The 21,144-nt window shown below is 34.7% G+C and overlaps 1 protein-coding gene and 1 long non-coding RNA gene across 5 annotated transcripts in view; one reads left to right on the forward strand and one right to left on the reverse strand.

Annotated features, from left to right (window-relative positions):
* Positions 1-21,144, reverse strand: part of LOC132904702 (class A basic helix-loop-helix protein 15-like) — a 379,017-nt gene that overhangs the window by 40,206 nt on the left and 317,667 nt on the right. The window lies entirely within an intron of this gene.
* Positions 9,712-21,144, forward strand: part of LOC132904714 (uncharacterized) — a 285,247-nt gene continuing 273,814 nt past the window's right edge. Inside the window, exon 1 of the long non-coding RNA XR_009657646.1 lies at positions 9,712-9,857. This is a non-coding gene — a long non-coding RNA (uncharacterized LOC132904714). The remainder of the gene's footprint in view (positions 9,858-21,144) is intronic.

The raw sequence follows: 21,144 nt of genomic DNA on the forward strand, positions 1-21,144 counted from the left end.
TATACGTTTTATGAAAAATATATCGTATGTCTGCGTTGTAAATTGTTTTCTATTATAAAAAAATTGTGCGTTATAAAAGCGCGAATGGGAAACTTTTGCTTTGCTATCGGTATATCCCTCTATTTCTAAAAAAAAATCATCTTAAGTGTCGGAAAAATTTGCTTGATTCTCGATAGTTTGATTTCGATAGAATATATTTCTGCTCCATTCCCTTTCTAATCTCTTCTAAAAATTTTCAAAAAGTTATGTCTCTTATCGAGTCAATTTTTATCTTCCGTATACTCGCAATCGTACAGAAAGTTCAATAAATATAAGAACAAGTAGCAGACAAGCCTGCATTTCTTTCGATAATTTAATCTTCACAGATATCATAGAAAGAATTAATTTCAACTTCAACGTATTCGAACAATTTTCATTTCTTCCAATAAATACTACACGATCGCTGAGAGTGTTAGACTTTCATTTCCAACAATATCCACTTCCCTCTTTCTCCAAGCCCTCTCAAATTCACAAAAATAATTATCCGTCAAAAGGATGATCCTGTGATCGCGTTACGAACGCGTCGTTAACAGTTCTCTCTCGAATCATTAAAAACGTCTTCTTCGATCGTCGATTCGAAACGTCTGTATCGATGCTTATCGAAACGCATCTCTTCCGCCCTTCTAATTTTAAAATCCCCTTTATAGAACCGAGGAAAGTGCACGGTTGGCCGGGTATACCGGCTCACGGGTGCAATTATTCAATCGCGGGAACGATAGCGACGCTCGAATACAACGAGACAGCGGGGATAAGTAATAAGTTTTCGTTGGGTTGGTTGCACCGGACAAAAAGCGACGTGGCGTGCGTTATATGGGAACGATAAGAGGGAAACTTTTGCGAATGGCCGAGCGCGTGCACAACTCGAAGGAGCATGTTCGTCGAAGGACGCGTGAAAGTCCTGGCCTGTGGTCCCCGGGCTTGTGTCGTTGTTATCGACTCTGCTATGCCACATTTCACTCGGGGCCTCCGCCTCAGCCCGGTATCGGCATTCAATGCTTTTTACCGAACGACGTGAACCAGATCTTTTTGCGGCGGCGCGGCGCGCACCGTAAAGTTACTTTTAAACGACGGCCAACGCCTCGCGACTTTCTGCTGCCTGTCCATTTGCGGCGCTTTGCTATGTCAATGCAAATGTTCTTCCTGACAATGTAACGACGCCGCTCTACGAGGAAATGCCTCTCCCAGGCTGGGAAAAGTAGTTACTCGGCTCCGGGGATTCGGCCTGGGAAAATACGTCTGACCTCGTCTCGGGATAAAATTCCTCGACGATCACCGGAATTTCTTTCTCGACCGTCGTAGGATCTCCTACTTTAAAATGGATCGGTGGATGATTAGTTTCAATTTTTCTTTTTCCGAGAAATTACCTTTTTTTTACTATTGCCGCTTTGTAGTTGAAACGCGTGAAAGTATACGCGTACAGAAGTTACATATAAACGTGTATGTTACGTTGAAGATTTTGCAGAAGACGTTACGGTTATTGGCAATGTTTGACAAACAAATATAAAGACGTATGTATTAGATTGTCCGAAAAGTTTCTCTTATTTCATAAGGTGATAATAGATGAACGACAATTTCTGTTTTATGTTATTTTATTGAATTAAGTATGACCCATTTCGTTATATTTCTATTATTACGTTCGTGCATAATTCAATAAACTAATATAAAAGCAAAAACATTGTACGTTTATTATTTCCTTATAAAACAAAAGAAACTTTTCGGACAACATAATATACATGGAAATGACAATATTTTTATTACACACATATGTAGAGTGTTTCACAACATGCGGGACAAAGATGTTCGTATAAATACGTGTCCTATTTGATCTTGATTCAATGTTATAGCCACTTTTGTGTTTCATTAATCCGCAACTATTTGTTTACCTTCGTAGAAGGCGCTCGAAACTTCGAACCGACTATTCTCGGTATCATTCGACGTACATCTGGAATTTCTGGAAGATCGAGAAGTTCCTTGACACGACGACAGCAAACTTGTATACAAACCGAGGATTGTTATTTCGATCATCTTCTACGAACATCAAAGTACGAGGCTGAATCAAAAATATCAATTTTCAATTGTTTTTTTCATATTACAAATACACATAAGCGTCGATCGACGCGAGTAATAATTTCAATATATTCTTGATCGCTTATCTCGTAACAAATTACTCAACCACTATTTCGTGTAATGATTAACAACACGGTGTAACATCGTTCCCTATACATTACGCGAGGACCTAAATAGTAATTTGAAAAAAATGATATATACATATAATTATAACCATCTTGTTGTTATAGCAATCTGAATCTTTGCGTATGTATAATCTGTCTGCATATTTCATTTCATAACGTACAATAACGAAACGACAGCCTGATTTTTTTCCCAATATACTTCGATTCTTTTCTCATTGGTAATTGGACGTATTTTACATCTGTCATTTGCAACGGTCTCGAAACGAATCCAGGACAACGTGGAAGCTTTGCATCATTAAACGTTTACCTGGCAACTTTCGTTCAGACATTTTTATTCATGGTGCGGACAGTGTGGTATCGTGTTGGACGTTTACGTCGATCGGTATCGGTGGCCAGCGGAAACAAAACGGTTTCGCGGCAGAAGCGGGTGCCTAGTGAAATGGAAAATCATTCTCGTTTTCTTTCGTCTAGTTTCCTTTTCCTTTTCCTTTTTTCGATGAAATACAAGCAACTCGTGAAACCTTAACGATCGTTGTGCAACCGCACAATTATCGCGTGCTGAGCCTGTCGGCAATTCCTAACTTATACATTTTGTACCTCGTTGCCGTGGCTAAAGTAGGCAAAAAATACGGCTAATCGTAATAATTATTTGAACCTGTTGTCAGCCTCTCCACTTTTCACGTATTGTACGCTCGTTCGATGTATACGCGTCCACTGACTCGAGAAGCGATCGTGTGCAAAATAATTGTGTACAATTATTTCAATTTATCGATGATAAAGATGCACAAGTGAATTTTTCGACAAAAATAAGATGAACATGGAAAATGATACGTGAAATCCGCGTTTATATAAAGGAGTTGTGAATTTCTTGGTTCATATAAATCATTTAATTTATATTCGTTTAATTCTAGTTACAGTCTTTCTTCAGATCTAAGTGTTTTTCCCTTGTGACACATTTTCTCTGATTCTTTCATTTGACGTGGATTACATGTTTGGATAGTATGGGAATGTAACGCGTTAAATACCAAAATATAAGATGCGCAGGTGTTCGAAAATAATTCCTGCAATTTTCTATCAGGTTAATTGGAAAGATTTCATAGATTTTAGTAATTATCTTGAAGAGGGGGTATCGTGTAAAACCACACACGTAGTATCGTATCAAGCTTTCAAAGCAATTTTCGTGATTTATTATAGAAATTCGTAATTGGAAGATTTGTAGTTAGGTTTCACTATAAAGACATCTTCAAAATCGATCAAAATTTTATACGAGATCTTTTAAACACTAATTTGCAGATTAAACCACCATGGAAAAAAGCGAGAATTTTTTGCCTATTTCGTATCTGAATATTCTTATTATAACAAGTACTTGCGTTATTCGTTTACGTGCCACATATAACATGATTTAAACAAAGTGAAACGATCGACCAAATAGTCATAAGAGTTTCAGAATTCTAATTACGTCGCTGAGAGAGAAGATTTACGCCCTTTGAAATGGAGCCGAACTTTTTCTTGCGCAAGCACGCGAACTTGAAAAAAAGTGGCTCGTAACTCGAAGCAAATTCAGTATCGCGTCGATGTATCACGGTTTTTCTGGTTCCCGCTTTTTCATCGGTTTTTCTACGCGTGCATTATAACGTCGCTGGCAGCGGTATCTCGTTCAATTATCAGCGCATTGAACGATACTTTTTAAATTGCCCGAGATATCCTGATTTTTCTTTGCGGTTCGCGCCGTGCCATTTAGATTCGTCTACTGGCGACCTAATATAAAAACAGGATAAAAAAGTGTAGAAGTGAAAGTTCAAGATTAAAAGATTACAGGAATTCTTAGGCGGTGTAGCGAGGGGAACGAAAGAGTCGGCATTAAAAGGAATCACAAAATGAGAGTAGGTACAATCGTTTTTTGATCGTTACGTGAGCATCGTTCGCTCAGAATTCATTTCGAGGAAAGTTTTAACGAACCGAGCCATAAACGGAGAGTCGATGCTGCCCTGGCGTTGTTAAATTTACGATATAATTACGACCACTTGAAAACAGATAGCAAGACGAGACTGTCGGTAGTTCTTTTTTCCTTCTACTTTTCTTTTTTCCTCCTCTCCTTTTCCGATCATCCACCCTTCTGCTTACGTACGCAAACTGATTGCTCGTTATTGTATTTGAACGAATAATAACGATCGAAAATGACCCGCATCGGCTCTGTTCTCTCGCTCGTTTCCCAGCCACCAGTCGATAATTTTGCCGTTTGTCGTCGCTACATACGGCGTGATCAACCTATAACTGGATGAGTTTGAACCATAAAGAGGAAGAACGCGATGAATCATACTTTCCATTTTTTTTTATACGCCAGCAGTTTTAAAATTCTATACGTCGTCGATCAAACTGACGTTACCAAAATTGTCTTCTTAGTTAGTAATCTTAGATAGTAATTTAAAAAATATCACTTCTTATAACATTAGGATATTATTATGTAAGCGTATAATTTGCATTTTATACTTGTCGTATAGTTTAGAAAAGGTAAGAGTCCAAAGTTTACGACTTAGAAGAATTCAGGATAAATACGAACAAAGACAGAGACAAGTCTGTCTGTCCTACAAAAAGAATTTTAAAATAAAGGAAAAAAGTTGTACGTAAATTATAGGAATAAACATACCTGTGTCATATTGTATGTATCACGCTTCTCAGAAAAATGTTTAAATAATGAATGAAAATCTCCTCTTGTTCCCCACAAAATGAATGACACTGGAGGAAATATTATGCCACTGTTCAGCGACAGGACAGGTTTACGTAATGAAATAATTGTCGTGTATTTCCATAACTGTACTTATTAATATCAGCAGAGGGATCGTGTACGCGGTGTCCTTTCATAAAAGGTGCACAATCGTCGTGCATAGTTCGCGACAGCAAGCATAATTCACACCGTGGAAACACGATTAGAAAGTGCGTGCGATAACATAAAGTATATTCGATTTTCTTTTTCTCTCCTTCTTTTCTTCTTCCTCGGGTCTATGCGCGTGGCATGGAAAAAAAAATTCGCACTTGGACTCACGGCGTACTTCACCGCTACCAGCGTTACGTGAAATATTCGCATAAAATTATCATATTCGATTTAAACGGACTTAACGAAGCCAAGAAAGTTACATTCCCTCGTGCCCGGTTGAATAAATTAAAGAGGCGTGGTTATCGAGAGCCGTTCGTCTCGAATCGGTGACTCACGATAATGTCGAATAATTTCTCTGATTTTTTCTTTTTTAGCATATTCCAGTAGGCTATGGTTGAACGTTCCACTGTCTAATTGATACTCGATAGATCTCATTCTTTTTCTTTTTTTTTCCTGTTATTGCTGACATATTATCAGCGATAGAAATGTTTCTCGTCGTCCAAAGCGAAGGAGAATATGTTAATTTGAAACATTTAGATATTGATTACATAAATCGTTCTATGTAATTGATTCTATGTATTTCGTACGAGCACTATGTTAGTATGTTAATTGATACTTGTACCTCGACACATCTGATGAATTGGAAATTATAGCGGTGCGAGTCAAGAATTTGTGAATTTCGATGCACTCGCATAAGTACGTTTCGATTCTTACAAATATCATCCCTCTAGTTTCAGGATCGATCGAGTTGTAACTTCGCTCTTCGCTATCGTACGATCTTACGAGCTGCAGAAGATATAACGAATTTTTTACAACGATAGACGTAGGACAGAATTTTGTGAAATGTAGCAACGAATCGACTTAGATCACTATGATCCTTCGTTGTCTATTTGCAAATACATTACATTTAATTTACGGTAGTTAAGCGCTAATGCAATAATGCAATATTTTTAACTGCTCATACTCTGAATAAATAAATATGGAATGAATAAACGTAATTACTTTTGAGAATAGATAACGTTTCTCGTGTACACGTTACAGCTACCGTATTATGAGATATTATTATACATAGGTGAAATTTTATTCTAATAACAAAATTATATTTCAATTTATTAAAAAGTATCTCCAAAACTTACAATATCAAAACACCTTTATAACAAAATTAACATGTTCAATATTTTTTCTTTCAAAAGTTAAATACTATTCCTAGAAATATGAAAATCTTTCAATTTGGTCCATGTCACGAAGCAACTTTTTTCCATTTTAGTATACGAAGCTTGTTTTCTATATATTTTCTATACAAAAAACATTCTCATATCCTTAAAACGTTTCTGGGTGTCGTTTGTCCCACGATCGATAGAAGAAGAGAGCCGATCGTCCCGAGCTTTCAGAAAGCGCGTTCGTCACGTTCAAGAAAACGTTGCCGCAGTTCATTCCGCTTCCGATCATTTTCTCTTTTCTTTACTTGGCGGTCTCTCCTCTTTCCAAACATAAACACGCAAGCTTCTCTTTCTTTCTTCCTTTCTTGCAACGCGTGCTGTCCGAGTATCTTCGACTTTTTATCTAAAATAATTAGTGCGTGAACACGACTACATTCCAGGAGCAGCTCGCGAACGAAGAAAGTTGCTTGCCAGCGATGAACGTGTGCGTTACACGAGAACGAACAAAAAGCCGAAGTGAAATTTTCATTTTGGCACGATCCCGGTTACGCGATCGTTAAGCTACGAATAGTGGTATTAACAGCTTCTTGAAAAGGGAAACTTGCTCGCGTATTTTTCACGAACATCGTATTTCCTCAATTTTCTTCTATCTGAATATTTTACATCGTTGCTGTAACTTTATTACGTTAACTTATATATATATAGATACTTTCGACTGTGTTATTATCTTTTACGAGATAGCAAACGTTTGAAGTGCTTCAGACTGAGTAAGATATACACCTGTCGGTGTTTGAAAAATATAGGAAACTTTTCGTAATTTGCGTCACGTAATTTTAACTCCGCTTCGATCTTGGAATTTTTATAACCCAAATTCTTCTCGCTTTGATAGATAAGACAATTTTTTACGTTTTCAAAAAGATTTCTAGCATAAGATAGAAACGAAATTACGCATAGTAATAACGGTTATTTCATATTTCTTTTACACGCTTAAAGATTCTTTGATGATAGAGAAACACGATTAGCTTATCGAAAATGATCAGCAGAACGCAACAGGATCAAGAGATTATTTAATTAGTAAGTGGTAATTATAAGTATAGGGAATATCTTATTTATAATAATCGTCATAAATCTACAGTGTTTATAAGCAATAAATATTATTTCTGTTTAATTAAATATTCAATAAAAGTACGAAAAAGCATATCATTCAATCTCAGAATCAATCGAAGAGATAATTTTAGCGTAGAATTGATTGACGACGTACCGAATTACAAAGTTCCTCTTCTAAAAAAGGATGACCTATCATGGCTTTCTATGTCTCGTCTATACGTGCAATTGTTTTTTAATAATTACTCGTTTAATAGCTTTTTTAAGTCAGCAACCTGACTGCAATTTAATATTCGTCACAAAATACCTTTTACCTTGCGATGGTCTACTTTCGGACAGGAACGATTCTAAGAATGAAACCTGACTACACTTTAATATTCGTCACAAAATACCTTTTATCTGGCGATGGTTTACTTTCGGACAGGAATGATTCCGAGAATGAAGCAAGAACGTTTATGCGCTCGAAATTATGTCATGGAACATAGAAATACGCGTAAGGTTTTTGTTTCTTCTTCCGTGAAAATGCGTTTTAATTTACGAGCGGCAGGCAACGCGGCAACTTTTAAGTCGCGACGATAAATTACTTCACCCTGTTTACATTCGTTATTTTTGCGACTGACGTTCCGTGGCTCATGACAAAATCTAGATTTTTGCAGCGCGCTGCAAAAAGAAAGGGAAAGTCGTAGCCTCGTTCTAATTTATATGCAGCAAGAAAGTCATTGTCACACCTGATTCGTGGCTATCGGTCATCGTTGAATAAAGAGAAACTTCCGGTTTTCAACGTCGCTAAGTTTCTCGTGCATTCAGCATCTACTTCGTTTCGATTCAGTCCGAAGTTTGCATTTCATTTCATTGGCGAGTTAGTTTTCGGTACGTAGGTATTTTATTAAAGTCGAGGCAAGGGATGGGAAGTCTTTTCAATAAAGAAACTCATTTCAGTAAAATTTGAAGAAAATTTAGTACGAAGAATATAAATCAAAAGTATTGAAAATTCTTAAGAAACGAGACAAGAGATTTATTTTAGCAAAATTGAATCGGTAGATACGAATCAACCTCTGTCTATCGACTTTTTAAAGATATATTTTTTGAATAGAAATGGTATGTTTTATAGAATCGAGCTTTGATATAGTATTGTCGTGAATTATATCGTAGAAATGTTTGAATTCATCGAGAAGATTTTATATTTATAATTTGACACATTTTATGAAATTTTACTGCGCTGTTTTTAACGAGAGAAATGTAATTAAGATCTTTTGTTCGGATTAATTTACTAACTCTATGTTAGTACGGAACCTGATCAAAATAGCTTCTTGATTGATGAATCAGGCTAATTTGATAATCAACTTTTGTGTTCTCGGTAATTCCTTCGACGTCGATGAGAAAGTTGAGACAATTCGACGAGCTAGTCTGTCTTATAATAGTTTGTCACGACTCACGATGACCTAAAAGCAGAAATTCTAAATAAGTTCTTTCATAGAAGAATTTTACATAATTGGCAATAACTGCTATTACGGTAATCAGAATATAAATTATTCGAAAATAGATTTATGTTGAAGAGCTATGGGACGTTCCTATTTCTTCTTTAATTAATTAGCATGTTTTTAGTTGAATGATTAATGAAGTATTTATTTTGCCCAGTCTTTATTCGTTCAAAAAATGTTATAAATTTAGTAGCTTAGATAGTCTTCGTTCTTTCAGGATTTGAAATGAAAGGAAATTTAATTAAATTCGTGATTTCTCAATTCAAATATAAAATTCTATGTTTATTCATAACTTAAGTTAATGTCAAGTGAACATAATCAAATTGTATCCTTTCCAAACTCTTCTAAAACATCACCACCTGCGTTATTTATTTATTGCAACCACCTCAATAAGAATAAACTGTTGATAAATATTATTAAATACATCTGTGCATAGACATTTTGAAAGATATAAATTGTCATCATTTATACAATAACTAATCAAGTTCTATAATAAACGAGCTCCTATTAATATAAAATATTTTACCTAGCAAAGTTTAACTTCTTATAATGTATGTAAATGTCTTAACATGATAATTACCAACCCCATATTTCTTCCATTTTATTTTATGCTTTCATTTTATGTTCCTATACTCTCATCATGATTAAATTTAATACAATAAAAATATTAATAAAACATATGATAATATATAATTATATAAATACAAATATACATTTAGAGTAACTAAATTTGACTGAAATAACATCAATTTATCTCATCGCTTAACCTTTTCATACATGTATTTATACATACTTATTATTTATTTATTTAACATATGTACATATGTAGTTCTAATTATTATACAAACGATCGTTGCAGGCTTTTAAATCAACGATCTTGCAGTTAATCGAGGATCGAAGGTAGACGTGACGGGCCACGCGACCAAATCTTTTCGGAGGATCGGTCGGATCGTCGAGTCGTGCGTCGATCGAACTGGTCGGTGAAAGAGGAAAAAGAAAAATACAGGTAAGCTGTTCAAAGCCACGACACGCGTGGGAATGAGTTTCCACCTCTGTCGAGCTGGTTCTACGTGATTATCGGTATGAGCTGCGTGAACGATGCGTTCGTCACCGGAGTGCAGGTGCTTTCCTGGCGATGGCTTCGAACGGCTCGTGAAACACGTGAAAATATGTGCGTGCCGGGCACGAACGATCTAACCATTTGATCGTGATCATTTCGTTCGGAATTACAAGCAGCAGCGACTCGTTTGATGACCGCTTTCTATGCTTTTCTAAGAAAGAAAGTTAAAATTGATGGTACGGTTGCAATTTTTTAAATGTTCGCCGAGCAGTGAGAAATAGGAAAATTAGGAAATGATGAGCGAAGATTAAATTGTGGAATGTGCACGTTAATGTGCACCGACCAGTACCGTTAGGTTTTTACTCACTGATTCATGAATTCTATTTCTATAAATTCACAATACGATTAAACATCGATAGAAATGTAACAGCAAAATTGTCGCAAAGTTGGATAACGTGTGATTGATGTCAGAAACATCGACTTTCTCCAATAAAATAAAGTAATGGAAATATAATAAAAGTAGCTCGTCCAATACCAATAAACAATTCTTTCATATTTAATTACAAGTGTAAATAAATATTATAAATCAAATTGATACTTTTCATCTTTTGGAAAGTTACATTCTCGCAGTTGTGTTATTATCTTTCCAGAATATTGATAACGCTTTACAAAACAAAGTAACGTGTGCATATGTTAAATACTTATGTTAAATAAAATACTTAAAACTTGCCTAACGCGAAATATAAATTTTTCATTCTCACGTTCATATCGCTCAACTGCGCAACACTGAAACACGGGAAAGATAATGTAGAAAATTCTACAAAGCTATTCGATTAGGTAATTCGTATTAAATTATCAAAAATAGATACTCGCAAGATACCTATATGTATATATATCAAGGAATGTCAAATTATCTCAATTATTCAAACCTAAAGAGTTGCATTTTATCATTGTGTTGAACGATAAAAACCTCGTAAAATCTAATTAACATCTACTTGACTTGAACTATTCAACTCGGACATACTTAACGAACGGAAAGATAAGAACGAGCCGAAAAACGAGGAAGAAATCGAATCGCCGATAGCTATGTTCGAATTTCAACAAAAACATAAAAAGGATTAAGGAGCTATTTAGGACGCGATCCGACTTTCCAGCTGTCTCATCGAGTCGTAATTACATGCTGGGCGCGTCCGTTGCGCTTTTAACCAAATTCTTAACGGATCACCTCCATGACAACGTTTCCCAATGAATAGCGTCCAAAATTACCTAGCAAGCGTATAAATGTTGCCTAAACGCGTCGTTTCAAAAATACACTATCCTTCATAAGTATTTGTTGTTATTTCTGTATTTAGAGGTAGGATCACAATAGTTATTATTTTATTTCTTGGATAAATCTATCACACCGTTTTGAGCCGAGAAACCTTTATTGCACTTTCTTACATGGACTAGGAATAAAAACAAAAGAATATCTTAAACCTATCGATTAAATCTGTAGTCTATCTTCCAGTTACTATTTATTGTAACTAGCGCATCTGCATATGGTTGGCGAGCGCGAACTCACGTTGTCATTTTCAACAATATTTGAACACTTGCAATTTATTGCACGGAAAATTATTGCTCACAAAATTATTCCGATCGTTGTAGGAATCTTTTATGAATATATATTACACAGCGGCTACAAGAATTATTGCCAAGCATCTTTATTTTCCAATGTAGCGTTTTGTTTTTTATTTATCAGGTTCTACATTTTATTTTTGTAGTAGCGAATCTCCGTAGTCGTGTAACAGTAATGATAAATGATGCGAATATATTTAGACCTAATTTATTGGTATGATGGTAAATGCTACGATAAATACAACGACGCGCCAATACTTTTTCTTGCGTTTGTTACGCCTCGAACCTTTTGAAGTTTCATTAGCATCGTAATGAAACTCGACTATCGAGATTATATCGGTAAAGTTTGAAAGGAATGTGAAAATCTGGACGTAAGTCGATATATTTATAGACAGTAGTGTATTTTCGTACAGTTTGTGTGGAACCATCAATTCACGAAATTTACAACGAAACACAACAACACAACGATACGATCCATGACGACGAAACGCAACGAAAATGGCTATTTGAGCGAGTTCATCTTGGATGAAATAAATTAAGGTATTCGTCACGAAATACTCAAACCTATGGTTACCCTTAAGTTTCTAAAATAATCCACAGAAATCTATCGGGGTTCCTTGAACCTTCTTCTGGAACCGGTTCTGTTCATCCTAAATTGGGAAACGTGGACCTTCCATGATGGCTATTTAAATCGTTTTCTTTCTTCTTCTTCCCGCCCCCCTAAGGAAAGGCTTGCTCCTCGGCTGGTTCGTTTTGAAATCGAATAGCCCTTCGGTCCTCTTGTTTACGATGTGATTTTAATGAGTTTTTCCGGTTCTAGTCTTCAAATTTCTATTAAATACCACGGCATCGGGACGATTTGATTTATATTATATATACAACAAGTTTCTCTGCAACAAGTTTTTTTGTCAAATTATTTATATTAATCGAAAGTATTATACACCGTTATATCGTTTGTGAACATCACATAAATATATCGAGTAGCTACTTGAATTAAAGTGGATATTTCTATGAGCGTACGTTACAATACGTATTTTATATTTTACCGTTTAGGATATCGATCTCATCCGAATTGTCCGAATTTTTTACAAAATGAAATAATTTTTGAAGAGAGATTACGTCCACGATTTGATGTTTACGTGTATTTACGAATCTAAGACAATTTCGACACAGAAATTTTAATTCCTGGCGTTCAATTATTATTCATCTAAAATGATGTTTCACGCACATTTTCTATATTTACAAAATACTTGATTCGCGATATAAGATGGACTCGAGCTTAGAAAACAGTATCTAAGTAAGTAAGGTCGGAGAGTGCACTTACAAGTACTTTAACATTTGAAAAAGTGAAACTTTCTAAATGTATTGAAACCTTGAAAAATAGGAAGCCAGGCATACCACGAATAGCATACATACAAGTATCGTACAGTATAAAATCTAACAAGCTTCTGGCTAAAATACGTATAAAATTTATTTTATCGTGCCACAAGTAGATAACTCTCTGTCAGAAATTAATCAATGATGTATTTTTCCATGCTTTTACAATTTATAGTTTGCTATCTTTCTATCACGTATTTAGGTATCTAATGCTCTCTTGTAGAATTACTGCTATCATAATATTTTTATAATATTGTTCCAAACTGAATTTTTAATGATTATTTACGAGATATGATCTAATACTTTGTAAAGATTCGGTCATCTTCAAAGATACCGCTTATGTACATTTTTCGAAGCACTTAGGTATACGTACAGAGTTGATATCTCTTCTAAATTTAAATATTCTTTAAAGTATTTCTTCTTCTCTTCTTCTCTCCACTTTTATATTATTCAAAACGTCCTAGATAAGTTCAGAACCTATTTTTAGTATATTTATATCCAGCTCTACTGATTTGAAAAGATAATACGTTAGCGCTAAAAGAACGTGCGAAGCAACTATAAAACTTATCCGAAAGAGATCAGAATGAAAGCTACTTATATGAAAAACTACATAATACTAGAGGAAAACGAGTCTTCACTCATATATGTTCACTTTATAAAAATACACCATGCGAATCCCTAGAAGTACATCACCGTAAATCAATCAAATTTCTATGAAAAATTACAAATAGCTTATTTCGAATACTCTGTGAGTTTCATTGGTAAATAAATATCTTTCGATCTTGCGAATATTTACGAAATACGTAATTCCATTACGATCACATAATTGCAAGAGTATAGCGTTTTCTAAAAGTTTATTCAGCTAAACGGTTGGACAGCTTGCGAACAGTTGTTGAGTTATAAAAGATAATAATGGGCCAAACGCTTACTTATCTAGCTGCATGAAACGCGTTAAGAGAAAAGGAAATCGTGTCATTAGCGGGACACACGCTCTTCCTAGAGTTTTTAGTCGAGTCTCCGATGTTTTATAAATTACTAGCCAGACGAATATCGGTAATTATCAGAAGCGATACTTTATAGTTGCGAAATCGTCGGCTATATTACGCTCTACTCGGCTCTACCACGCAAGGAATCGAGCACCGTCGTTTAATTTGTAACGGTGAGCGCGTTAAACTAACGCGAGACTACTTTTCACCTCGTTTTCCCCGTTATCGATAACCTCCCATTTATGTTTCGCTTTTTACACGAACTGTTCGGGCAATTGCCGTCATTTGCAGCGATCGTAATTAATCGCAAACTCGTGACTTGCTTCAGGATACTTTACTGTTCACGAGCACACACTGTGCTTGATTTGTAATAACAGTATGTAAACTTTATCAAAGAGCACAAATTAATAATGAATTAGTAATTAGAAGCAGTATCCATTTTCTTTTTATGCAGCCACCAGACTGTAAACCACTTATTAAAAATCCTATCAACGATATATTTTATTATTACATTTACCATGTACGTATATTATTATACTACATTGCCATTTAAACACCACTGATTACATTAACAGCAGAAATCTTTCTATCAGTTTACAACACGCTTCTTAATTTAATCTACAATGTAGAAATTAAAAAAGGCGAAGATACGAGTTTGTCTATGAGACAATTGTTTGCACAATTACAAACGCCACATTTATTATTAAATATCGGTTTTGGAAAATCAATTTTATAGGCTTATATGTTATTATACATATGTATGATGGTTGTAAACGGTAAAATCAAGATAGATTTAATACGCATCTAAATATATATAGAAGTTGCCAGACATTTAACGCTGACATACGCTTAATAGAAAATTAATATACATCACGCATATGCGTTTTAAACATATTAAAAGCGTTAATGATAATCCGATTGAATACAAAGGCTTATTAATATAATCGATAGCTGGAAGTTTAAAAACTTCTCTGATGTCTGCAATATATACAGTGCTGGACAAAAGTATTGGCACAGCAAGATTGTTATGATACAAATGCTTATAACTATTAAACAAATTGATTTAAACAAAAAACTTTTTGACGTATTTATTTATTATCTATCCTAGTTTATTATATAACAAGAGCAACAATATAAATAAAATAATACGCAAAATAATAACAAAAATATATTTTTTGAACATTTTATGGGTGGACAAAAGTATTGGCACAGTAGAATATTTACGCTTATAACTAATTACATAATAAACTTCTAATATTTTGTTGGCAGTCCTTTTCTTTTAAGGACTTCCTTTAATCTTCTTAATTATAACACTCGATCAGTGAAACTGGAGACTTCAGTTATTAAACAACAAAAAACCAAGAAAGAGTAATAATGTCTAGAAAAACGAAAGAAACCACAATTGAAGAAAGAAAAATAATATTAAATTTATATAAGATGAATAAATCTTACAACGAAATTGCACAAATCATAAACAGAAGTCGTTTTACTGTGCGTTCAGTCATAAAACGCTTTAAAAGTGAAGAAAATCTAGAGAATCAAATTAGGAGTGGTCGCCCTTCTAAGGTAACAATTCGAGAAAAAAGGAAAATCGTAAATATTGTAAAGAAGGATCCAAAAACTAATTCGACTGAAATTGCTTCGATGTTAAAAGCTGAGTGTGAAAAAGAAGTAAGTACCAAAACTGTACGTAGGGTATTGAAGGATGCCGGTTATTCTGCCCGTGCAGCACGAAGAAAGCCCTACATCAGTAAAATAAACCAAAAGAAAAGAGTGGAATTCGCGAAAGAGTTTGTTACGAAAGATACTGATTTTTGGGAAAAGATCATGTTTTCAGATGAAAGTAAGTTTAATATTTTTAAATCTGACGGCAGAATATTAGTATGGCGAAAACCCAACACAGAGATGGACGAACTGAATCTGCAAGCCACCATGAAACATGGGGGTGGTGGTTTAATGGTGTGGGGATGTATGGCATCATCGGGTGTAGGAGAACTTATATTCATTGATGAGATAATGGATAAATATGTATATTTAAATATACTCAAGCAAAATCATTTGAAAAGTACTCAAAAATTAAACCTCCCCAGGGATTTCTATTTTCAGCAGGATCGAGATCCTAAACATATGGCGTATATTGTTCGTCAGTGGATAATATATAATACTGCCCACACATTAAACACACCACCTCAAAGTCCCGATATGAATCCCATTGAGCACGTGTGGAACGAATTGGAAAAAAGAATTAGGAAACATAATATCACAAGCAAGTCTGAACTGAAGAAAGTTCTTCTGCAGGAATGGAGCAATATTGTACCTGAATTCACTAAAAAATTAGTCCACTCGATGCCCAGAAGATTAAAGGAAGTCCTTAAAAGAAAAGGACTGCCAACAAAATATTAGAAGTTTATTATGTAATTAGTTATAAGCGTAAATATTCTACTGTGCCAATAGTTTTGTCCACCCATAAAATGTTCAAAAAATATATTTTTGTTATTATTTTGCGTATTATTTTATTTATATTGTTGCTCTTGTTATGTAATAAACTAGAATAGATAATAAATAAATACGTCAAAAAGTTTTTTGTTTAAATCAATTTGTTTAGTAGTTATAAGCATTTCTATCATAACAATCATGCTGTGCCAATACTTTTGTCCAGCACTGTATGTATTAAATGTCTTTCAAACTTCATCGATATACACGCGATAGTTGGTGTTAATGAATTTGTAAATATTTCGCATAAGACACATAGTATACTCATAAAAAGTTTCTGCAACTACTTTCGTGAAACATTGTAGATTGTCTTTTCTCATTGTCGGCAGATGGAAAGCCATCAATCATAGTGTGTTCATAATGAAACGAAGGGTATGGAAAATTCAATTTTAATTACGTTCAATACAGTTCGATTTAAAATTCAATTTGGTCACATGATTGCGTTCTATAATGCAAAAACCGTATATCTGAGTACCATGCGTAAGACGTGCAAAGTGTAATTCAATCATTCGGTTTCGACTTGTGGCCAGTTGCCAAGATAAGATCGAGTTCGTCCAAGTTCTGTGTTACAATGTTGTCAAACGTTACCAGCGACGAACGAGTATTTCGTTTCGCCAACTTTCCATTGCATTTTACCTTTTACCGTTATTTCATCTTTCTGCCATTACCCATGCTTCTCGTTGAAATTTTATACGCCAGCAAAAACTTTTGCTCCTTTTTCGGTTGAAAGTAACACGCAGAACGAAAGGATCGCGTGCAATAACAGAGGAGAAGTTGTTTCCAATATTGATTTAACGAGATTAATACGGACCGTTTTTATTTTGGGAGTGATATTTTAATGAGGTATCTTTTTGAAATTTTACGTCATGTTATATGATAAAACAAAACGCGCCAGCCGACGTGGAATAAATACGAATAACGTTAAATCAAGTCTTTCGTATAATTAACCAACTACGTAAATCCACGATAAACACAGGAATACAAAATAATAATTAACTGGAATCAATCAAAAATATGGCGAATCATTTTCGTGAATTTATACGTTCAAGACAAAATTCCAAGTCTATTAATAGTTGAAACAGATAAGGTAGTTGTAAAATTATAATTCGGTAACGTTATTATTATACGCGATATTTACGTGATTGTTGGCAAAATAAACGATAATTAAACTTACTAGAAAACATATTTTACAATAGAACTGAAACCTTCTATAATGACTTGTTTAGAGATAAAAGATCAATATCTGTAGCAATAAAAATATAAAGCGAAGCATATAAAATAATAAAATAAAAAAAAATATCCACGCCTTTTCGTTACAAATATAATCATAATGATACTTTTCATACGAGGAAGTGCATCTTACTGTAGATACTATTGTACGATACTTTCAATCCATCGAAATATTGCAACAATTTCCAGGAACCTTTTATCAATAGATCTTTCGTAGAACTCACGTTTCTACCGTTGCACATTTCGATTACGCTTCAATTTCTCTTCAACTCGAAGTTTCTCCTTTCACCGTTTTCCGCACTTCAGAATGGTGTTTCGCGATTGATTCTCGAACTTCAGCCAGCACGATCCTTGGATAGCTGGTAATTGTTCAGATTATAATGCTCGGCTTACCAGGAACCCGATCTACGATTCTAGGTTTGCGACTCGTTCAGATGGAAACACAATCGCGTTAATACGATTAAAGTCAACGTTCACAGGTGCATCCCACCATCGAAAGTTTCAATCTTCATTCCGTATTATTTTCTAGCTTCCCTTTTTTCGCATACCGTTTCGTGTTCCACTTTCGTTTCGAATCGATGGCCTTCGAGAGATATCGAAGTCGATATGTATCTCGCCTATAACGAACAAATAATATTTCTCCTCGTACGAAAAATAATGTTTATTCAATTGGTCTGTCGCGTTATTCCGCTATAAAGAAACATAAGTTCCGGCTGAGTCGTGGTAGAAAGAGAGAAGAAGAGAGTGAGAGCAGTGGCGGGAGGGGGAAAGAGAGAATAAGAAAACAGAACGAAGGGAAAGAGATTTCAATGCTGCTTGGCACGAGAGACGCGAACCTTCCACCGGAACTTCAGGCAAATCATTGACATTAATCTACTTGGCATTGCTCGTTTCTAATCATATTTTAATGATTAAAACAGCGCACGATCAACGAAACTGGGCCGCTACAAGCATTCAAGGATCTTTCTGATGGAAGAGGCCTCATTTCGTACTCTTTATAGACGTTTATGGACATGATGGCATTCTTCGAATCGACCTACAGACATTAAAAATTAATTCAACAGACACCGTTTCATGGTTTATCCACCGTGTACTTTATGCACCGCATCGTTCCAAAAGTTAGAATCACTTTTTTGGTTGTAACAATCGTAAATTTTTTAATAATTTCGTTATGAATCTGAAATTAACGTTGCTAATATTAATAATAATTCTCTGTATTTTGGTTTTTGACACCTTTGAAGGTTTTTATCTATAGAGCAAATCTCTTGCACAATATTTTGCCGATTAATAATATTAATAAATTGACAAGTTACAGGTTGGAGGTTGTAGATTTCTTTTCCTCGTAGTTCACAGTCAGATTTCATTTCTTCATAGTCGGATGATTTACAATTTATAAAATTTACTTGTAAACTTAAATAATAATGCTACTATTAGTTTGATCGTACAAGATGGCCCAAATTGATCAAGTCTGTATAATGTGGAAAATTTTATGTACAGTGAGAATCTGGTGTATAGTATATACATTAAAGGCACAAAATTTTGTCAAAATCTCTGATACCAAAAATGACGCGTAAATTGAAAAACGGTTTGAAAGATACAAAGTATGTAGGAATACAAATTAATAATTAAAAAAAAAAAAAAAAGCATTAGTAAATCTGTAGAAACGTCAATATTATACGAATCTCATTGTTGCAAGGTGTATGTTTGCTTTTGATTCTCTCTCTACATAATTTTACGGTTTATGTTACAAAAGTTTATACACGTCCTGTTACCATCAACTTAGTAGGGAGCGCTCCCTGATTAATCGATACTTCCGGTCCTCACCGAGCGGTAGTCGTTTTGTTTCCGCTTCAGGCCAAAGTATTCCGTGAAATCTATTCGGTATTCGTAACAATATCTTTCGAATGCAACGCGTAAATAATTCATTAACGAAAGGTAGCAGCTTTTACATCTGTTGTTCGAGCGTTTTAAAACGAACAGAGCAAGGTTTCATTTAGGAAAGTAAAATTAAAGAAAAAGAAAGGAACTAGTCGTATTTGGAAAATATCATCTTTATGATAGCCGTGTTACAATATTCGGTTCTCATTTTTCACGTTAACCAAGAACCAGGAAGTGACGCTTCGTTGCGTAATTTAATAGCTTCCGTGAAACGACGAAACAGTCGAGACGGTGAGACCGTAGCGGAGACTGCGGTTATCGTTATTACAAACAAATTATTGGGCATGCGAGTGTATTGTTCTAAAGCCACGGAGGAGAAAAGAGAATAATTCAGGTATCTGTGCCTCGCCGTTATTCTCCTTTTGTTCTCTCGGCGATCTCATAGGATCGGTGTGAAAAAGGAATCCACCATCGAAATCCAGGTCTAACCTGCTTGTGATTAAAACCACTTTCTCCTGTTGCAGGTAATTGCTAATAACGCTTCTAATAAATTGATTGACTACCGCTGTTTCGCGGTGTCGAATTTTTATTTCTGGCCATCGTAAATCATAGTATCGAAAGTAAAGCGACTGTACGGTAGTTTCTGTAGATTAAGAGATTGTTTGGTTCCATCAAATACATACACAATATCTCACGAATGTGTTTCCACTTTCGTAGAAACCTTTTACGAACGTGTTATGCGATAATGCGTATACTTTCTGAAATTTTCAAATTTCATTCGCAATGTAAAGAGCCACGACTATTACGATTACATTAGTAAAATTTGAAAGGAATCTAGAAGCTTATATAGAGAGTATAAGATGTTCGTGGCAAGCACACGCTTCGCAAAGATCATGAAAGTATTTGAACAGTCAATTATTCATTGTTAGAAAAGCATAGTGTTGCGAGTTTAACGTTTAAGACTATTATTTATGCCGCGTACTAATTTTATGCTAAATGTATGTATTACAATAAATAATTTTGTAATTTCTACATACGTTTTCGGATTGGATTTCAAATGTTAGCAACAGTAACCCGATAGCCATGTCTCACTGTGATGCTAATGAAACTTTGAAATGTTTCGTCTGTCGTACATAATGTACTCATACAAATTTTCTGCGATAAACATGCCAATATTTTTGTCAGTCACCATGCGTAGTTGCTAGTTAGTTTCGAGTTGTAAATTTTGCTTTTGAAAGGCGAACGTACTCTCTAACTTTGTTAGATCCAAATATTATCTACGGTACGTAACCTAGAATTCCTTTTCTTTTTTATCATTCGAATATGTATATGTACGATATGAATCGTACGCTGTATTCAAAATCTTAAAAGTTATAAATATACAGATTCCTACTTGTAGGATCATAAAAATGCACATACTTAAACTTTCGATGGAAATAAACATTAGTTTTCAAAGTTTTCACTTGCCGAGTTCTGGTATTATACCATCGAGCATTGTATTAAGATTTTCATTTAAATATATTAGCATCAAAATATAAATTACAATATTAAGTACCTCCATACGCAAACTTTAAAATTAGATCGATCTATATAATCGAACGAACATAAGCTCAATACCGATATGTTTCGACGACAAGAGATTAAAAATTATTTTT

Source organism: Bombus pascuorum, chromosome 2 (assembly GCF_905332965.1).
Source record: "Bombus pascuorum chromosome 2, iyBomPasc1.1, whole genome shotgun sequence".
Classification (NCBI taxonomy): Eukaryota; Metazoa; Arthropoda; class Insecta; order Hymenoptera; family Apidae; genus Bombus; species Bombus pascuorum.